The sequence below is a fragment of the Colius striatus genome, chromosome 1, assembly GCF_028858725.1.
Source record: "Colius striatus isolate bColStr4 chromosome 1, bColStr4.1.hap1, whole genome shotgun sequence".
Classification (NCBI taxonomy): Eukaryota; Metazoa; Chordata; class Aves; order Coliiformes; family Coliidae; genus Colius; species Colius striatus.
In genome coordinates, this window is record NC_084759.1 from 322,505 (window position 1) to 329,719 (window position 7,215).

Consider the following 7,215-nt stretch of genomic DNA (forward strand, 5'->3'; position numbering starts at 1 on the left):
CCCCTCTGTGCCAGCACCGACGCCCCCACGTGGGGCCCCGGCCCGGCCGTGCGAGCGCGGCCCCGCACCCGGGCCCGGTACCGAGGGACGGCCAGAAGCACGTCGCCATGGCAACGAGCAGTCTCTGCGCGGTAAGCGGAGGGGCGGGCGAAGAACCGCATCAGGAGCGAGGTGCGGAGCCGCCCGCGGAGTGCCCAGCGCCGGGGCAGGGTGCGGAGCCTCCCGGGGAGCGCCCAGCGCCGGGACAGGGTGCGGAGCCGCATGCGGAGTGCCCAGCGCCGGGACAGGGTGCGGAGCCTCCCGCGGAGTGCCCAGCGCCGGGACAGGGTGCGGAGCCTCCCGCGGAGCGCCCAGCGCCGGGACAGGGTGCGGAGCCGCACGCGGAGTGCCCAGCGCCGGGACAGGGTGCAGAGCCGCACGCGGAGTGCCCAGCGCCGGGACAGGGTGCGGAGCCTCCCGCGGAGTGCCCAGCGCCGGGACAGGGTGCGGAGCCGCCCGGGGAGCGCCCAGCGCCGGGACAGGGTGCGGAGCCTCCCGCGGAGTGCCCAGCGCCGGGACAGGGTGCGGAGCCTCCCGGGGAGTGCCCAGCGCCGGGACAGGGTGCGGAGCCGCACGCGGAGTGCCCAGCGCCGGGACAGGGTGCGGAGCCGCACGCGGAGTGCCCAGCGCCGGGACAGGGTGCGGAGCCTCCCGCGGAGTGCCCAGCGCCGGGACAGGGTGCGGAGCCGCCCGCGGGGTGCCCAGCGCCGGGGCAGGGTGCGGAGCCGCCCGGGGAGCGCCCAGCGCCGGGACAGGGTGCGGAGCCTCCCGCGGAGTGCCCAGCGCCGGGACAGGGTGCGGAGCCTCCCGGGGAGCGCCCAGCGCCGGGACAGGGTGCGGAGCCGCATGCGGAGTGCCCAGCGCCGGGACAGGGTGCGGAGCCTCCCGCGGAGTGCCCAGCGCCGGGACAGGGTGCGGAGCCTCCCGCGGAGCGCCCAGCGCCGGGACAGGGTGCGGAGCCGCACGCGGAGTGCCCAGCGCCGGGACAGGGTGCAGAGCCGCACGCGGAGTGCCCAGCGCCGGGACAGGGTGCGGAGCCTCCCGCGGAGTGCCCAGCGCCGGGACAGGGTGCGGAGCCGCCCGGGGAGCGCCCAGCGCCGGGACAGGGTGCGGAGCCTCCCGCGGAGTGCCCAGCGCCGGGACAGGGTGCGGAGCCTCCCGGGGAGTGCCCAGCGCCGGGACAGGGTGCGGAGCCGCACGCGGAGTGCCCAGCGCCGGGACAGGGTGCGGAGCCTCCCGCGGAGTGCCCAGCGCCGGGACAGGGTGCGGAGCCGCCCGCGGGGTGCCCAGCGCCGGGGCAGGGTGCGGAGCCGCCCGGGGAGCGCCCAGCGCCGGGACAGGGTGCGGAGCCTCCCGCGGAGTGCCCAGCGCCGGGACAGGGTGCGGAGCCTCCCGCGGAGCGCCCAGCGCCGGGACAGGGTGCGGAGCCTCCCGCGGAGTGCCCAGCGCCGGGATAGGGTGCGGAGCCGCATGCGGAGTGCCCAGCGCCGGGACAGGGTGCGGAGCCGCCCGGGGAGCGCCCAGCGCCGGGACAGGGTGCGGAGCCTCCCGCGGGGTGCCCAGGGCCGGGACAGGGTGCGGAGCCGCACGCGGAGTGCCCAGCGCCGGGGCAGGGTGCGGAGCCGCCCGGGGAGCGCCCAGCGCCGGGACAGGGTGCGGAGCCTCCCGCGGAGTGCCCAGCGCCGGGACAGGGTGCGGAGCCGCATGCGGAGTGCCCAGCGCCGGGACAGGGTGCGGAGCCGCCCGCGGGGTGCCCAGCGCCGGGGCAGGGTGCGGAGCCGCCTGGGGAGTGGTTTGGGACCGTGGTTTGGGACATGGTTTCTTGGGTTCTTCACAAGTTGGCTGTGTTGAGGATAACCAGGCATGGGCACGGGAGTACCTGTGGTAGAGGAGAGGAGTATGAGGAAAGGCTGTGGGAACTGGGGCTGTTTAGTCTAGAAAAGAGGAGACTGATAGATCTTATTAACATTTATAAATATCTAAAGGGTGGGTGTCAGGAGGTTGGGACATCCCCCTTTTCTATAGTAGCTGGCAACAGGACAAGGGGTGATGGGATGAAGCTGGAACACAAAAAGTGCCACTTAAACATAAGAAAACACTATTTCAGCATGAGAGTGACGGAGCCCTGGCACAGGCTGTCCAGGGGCGTTGTGGAGGCTCCTTCCTTGGAGGTCTTCAAGACCCACCTGGACATGTTCCTGTGTGACCTGATCTAGGTGACCCTGCTTCTGCAGGGGGTTTGGACTGGATGATCTCTAAAGGTTCTTTCCAACCCCACCATTCTGTGATTCTATGATTCTGTGAATGTTTCATGGTATTTCTGTTCAGGATTTGTAACAGGAGTTGTAAGAGCAGCCATGGTAGCCTGAGCTATGAGAGATGTCACACGTACCATGCTTGCTGTCCTGTTCAGTGTATTTACACATCTTGCACTCCACAAATTAGATTACTGTGCATTAAATAAGCTACAGTCTCAAAATGTCACTTTTATAGAGAGTGGCCAGTGTGCTGATTTCTGACTGAGAGCCATAAAGCTCAATTGTTGGCCCAGTAATAGCATTTTATCAACATCCTCTGAGATGTATTTTATTAGTATTGCCTTTTAGATGATTCCTGGACTACCTGAAGCAACCAGTCCTAGCTGCTGCAGTTACAGTGCAGGATACAGGACCTTGTGGTAGCTCCTACATTTCTATTTGTATTCTAGAACTGTGCACAGTTTCTGCAGAGGTCAGAGCTTGTTTTTGTCCAGGTTCACTTGTCTGAGCTGTTCCATCATTTTGTCGATCTTATCAGGTGTCTGGGGTCTGGAAACAATGATTTTATTTAGTTATAAGTTAAGATTTACAGGGAATGGCAGCCCAACCTGCTGGCCCTCAGATTCCTGGGATTTGCAGTTATATTAGCCGGGAATTGAGATGGAACAAAACACATGATGGCGTGTTGGGGAGTGGTCACTGAACTCACTGCATCCAGTGTCTCACTGTCCCAGTTTGCTGTGCAAACTCCGTGAGCTGGCACTAAAACATGAACTGGGCATCTTGGGTTTGACACAAGAACACAGATCCTAATGGTCTGGAGGGCAAGAGGTGGCTGGGAGGTTAGTCTCCGGTACAAGGCACCGTGTGTGTGCTCCAGGAAAGGAGTCTGGCAGATTCCATTGGTGAAGGATGCCAAGGTGATGTGCAGCCATTCCCGGGTCTATGTGTCCAATCACTAGTGGTCACAGATATAAAATCGTGTAATCACTGATAATGATTGTGAGGAGCAGCTGAGGAAATGGGGGTGTTCGGCCTGGAGAAGAGGAGCCTGAGAGGAGACAGGAGCTCTCTCTGCAGCTACCTGAAGGAGAGTTTTAGTGAGGTGGGGGGGTCAATCTCCAGTAATGAATAATACAACATGAGGAAATGGGTTTAAGTTGTGCCAGGGGAGGTTCAGATTGGAGCTAAGGAAGAACTTTTTCACCAAGAGGGTTATTAGGGACTGGAACAGACTGCCCAGGGAGGTGGACATTGCTAGAGATGTCCAAAAGACACATAGATGAGGTGCTGAGGGATGTGAGTTAGTTTAGTGCTGGGCTTGGCAGTGTGAGTGATTGGACTTAATGATCTTAAAGGTCTTTTCCAACTTAACAATTTTATCAGACTCTAGTTTAGAAGCAGATGGGATTTTTGCTTCTATATTCTTCTTAGTTTGGAAAGGTGTTTTGGAGCCTGATTGCTGTAAATTGCTAGAAATTGCCTTCAGATTTCTTGTCACATATATTAATGGCCGAATTTAACCATTTATGTTCAAATCACTGTTAGTCTTAATCTGAAATGGCTCCTTTCCTGTACAGCAGACAGATTTGTCACCTTGGTCCGTGTTGTGGCAAATTAAGGCCAGCTAAGCTGCCTCCACTAGTGGGAAGTAGGAAGCTTTTCTGTACATTTCTGAGAGGGCATGGGACTGATGCTGTGTGCAAAGGGCACGCTGCCATAGCCCTGGCACTTCCCTCTGGTTTGGACATCTTCACAGGCTGACATGGGGGCGAGGATGCCTCTTCACTGGTGTGTATGGGCAACCTTCCCCTGCCTGGTCTCTCCTCCCACTCCTCTGAGGACCCCTGGGGCCCTGCACAACATTCAAAGCTTGTGAGGAATGCACAACTCACCCCAAATAATAGAAAACACATAGCAGAGCAGCACAGGCATCTCAGGGCCCCATGCTGCTCCCACCCCCAGCTAGGCAGTCAGGCTGAGGAGAGGGAAGTCCGTAATGAAAAGCATTTGGTGCAGCAGTTATCTATAGTCTTTTGTGTTTGGGAGCAGGCAAGGGGCAGGCGTGGCCCTGCCTGCCTGACCTCAGAGCTGACGTCAGAGAACCCCAAATGAGTAACAGGGAGTGCTCCAGAGAGAGGAGCACAGCTGGGCTTCCCAGGTGGACAGGGAGACACCAGCACTGCTAAACAACAGAGGAAATTACATGGGAGGTGGTGTTCCCACAGAAGGGTACTCTGTACCCATAGCATCCAGTCTCTGGCTTCAATTCAAGGTGGACCAAAGAAGTTGGAGTCTTTCCATGTTGCTGGCTCAGCAACACAAGATCTGCACTTTTGATGTGTTACAAGCCTTTTCCCTTACCCCTTCCACTTTCGTAACCACCTGGGTGCATGCTGAAGGTTGTTGGTTGCAGCAGTCTCTGTATCTGCCTGCAGCTGGGAAACAGTTCTAGGAACCACGTGGAAGTTACAGATCTGTGCTGTGCTAAGCAGCAGGACTCAGCCTTAAAAATACTGCTACCCAAGATATTTGCTTCTAATGCTATTGATATTGTCCTGTTGCCCCCAGTCACCCCAAGAGTTGAGGGCTGGATCCATCTGCCAGTCTAGGACAGTGTGGTAAGAGCTGGATCCAAAACATACGACACAAGTCTCAGATCTCAATGGTTGTGTTGTAATATCACAGAGACCTTGGTGGTGACAGGGCAAGACCTTGTCAGGCTCAAGCCAATGCAGCAAAATGTAGAGATAAACAGTACAACTTCTAAGTTATGCACATGGGAACCTATAAGTGTACAACCTAAATGTTTCACAAAACACATCTGTGTCATCAAAGAGGCTGTGATAAAACAAAACAAGACACAAGCACATAATCAGAATGGTTTGGGTTGCAGGAGAACTTTAAAGACCCTCTGCCATGTGCAGGGACATCTTTCAGTAGAGCAGATTGCTTAAAACCCCATCCAGCCTGCACTTCAATGCTTTGAATGCAACCACAGGAACCCACTGCCTGGTTAAGAATGTACACGTCTTCCAAAAAGTCCACCATTGTCAAGGATGATACTGTGATTGTCTCATTCTCTGGTGTTCAGTGGAGTCTTTTCTCCTTCAATAAAAGTGATGGGAAGAAAGCTTAGAAGTTATCCTGTATTAAGTTTAGCAGATAGCTCACACTAACGGCAGTGATGCTGGAAGTGGAGAGAACAATTGTCATGTGTCAAGCATTGGAACAAACTGCCTAAAGCCACAGTGAAGTCCCCATCCCTGGAGGGATTCCAAAGCCATGGAGCAGAGGTGCTGAGGGACATGGGCGAGTGGTGGCCGTGGCAGTGCTGGATTAACGCTGGGACTCAATGATCTTAAAGGGCTTTTCCAACCTCAGTGATTCTGGGATTCCATCTTGTCACTCAATTTAGGAACTGCAGGAAACGTTTATGAGAACTTTTAAAAGTTAAAATAAGTGGTTTTGTTTATTAGCTGTAGAGACACTGCAGTAAAGAAGGGGGAACTGAGGCATGGAAATGGCTAAAATACTACCTGGGACAAATAACGTTAGAACTGGTATTATATGGATTTACCCTTGTGAATCAACAAGAAGGGTGAAAAGAACCATCTGAGGAGGTGTGAGGACAAAAAATGCTGAGGTGGAGTTTTGTTTTTCTTTTGTTTTTGCAGAGATCTTGGACCAAAGGATCTTGGGGAATTACCAGTGCACTGATATTTGTAGGATGAAATGACACATCTGGTGAAACTGTTGGATGCTTAATAGAGTATCAGCCCTGGGCAAAGCAGTGGAAGGGTTGGCCACACGTTGTAAGAGGGAATGGTGTTTGCTGTAAGCTGTACAACCAATACATATGTCTGAGCAAGATAATTGTATGTCTGTTTGGATACCACCGGTGGAGAGATGCTGATATCCTAGGATGTTCGCTTCCCTGTTTTATTCCTGTGTAATACTGTGATCTTTTAGAAGCAACTTGTTAATAATTCAGGGCTTCATTAAATGCTGTTGTCCCTTCCATGTTGAAGGATGAGAGCCTGACCTAGGGCACTGCTATTATCATATCTTCCTGAAAAGCTACCAGAGCTTCCCAAAAAATGCCTTGACATCTTAGAGGGGAGTGCTCATACATTCACATCCAGTGACACCACCCCCACTCCGCCTTTCACCGGCTTGGAGGGAGTCACTCTCCATCTCCTTACCCATTACAGAGTTCCTGTCCTGCCTGATGCTCTCCCCATTTCAAATAACACATTACCAAATGTATCTGTTGCATTTATGTTTGGTGATTCTCTACATTTTATGAATAAACCTGGATTGGGGTGAAGTACCCAAGAGACTTGTGATAAACTGACATGGCACTTTCTGCTGTACTACACGTATGTTTGTGCTGTTCAAAGGCTTACCACACCATCTCAGTTTGCTTTTTCTCTCTGAACAGGTTGAACTCCAGTTTGAATTACTGTCCAGTGTGGATCTTTTTTCAAAGAGGAATGAGCAACATAAGAGCCTTCAACTTCCATTGAGGGAAGTTTCAAAAGTAGCCCTTCTGCCTGTGTTCAAGGGCCTGAAATATGGAGGTGCTGCTCCTCTGGCTGATCAACAGACACAAGCCTTCCTCTGTATTTTAGGGATAGAGTATCTGCCTTGTTCTTCTCTCAAAATTAAAAAAAAATGTGCTCTGGCTGTTCCATAGTGTCTTTGGTGACTTGAAAGCCTTCAAAAATCTGGATCTTTCACTGTTTCCTCCTCAAATCTCTGTCTTAGTTCCCTATCTGTAAAACGAGGTAAGACCAAAGTTCATACCTCCTAGGGTAAAAGCTTGAGGAAAAAAAAACAAGCAGGAATTTGGACACATCAGAGACGGATAAGGGATTTCTGTAAGGCAAATAAAAAGGACAATATCATAGGATAG

The 7,215-nt window shown here is 54.3% G+C and overlaps 1 long non-coding RNA gene across 1 annotated transcript; it reads left to right on the forward strand.

Moving 5' to 3' along the window:
- The first annotated feature begins 36 nt into the window (after positions 1–36).
- Positions 37–6,937, forward strand: LOC133629643 (uncharacterized). Its single transcript, XR_009821101.1, has 3 exons — positions 37–131; positions 5,975–6,134; positions 6,742–6,937. It is a non-coding gene; the product is annotated as an uncharacterized LOC133629643 (long non-coding RNA).
- Positions 6,938–7,215: the final 278 nt, after the last annotated feature.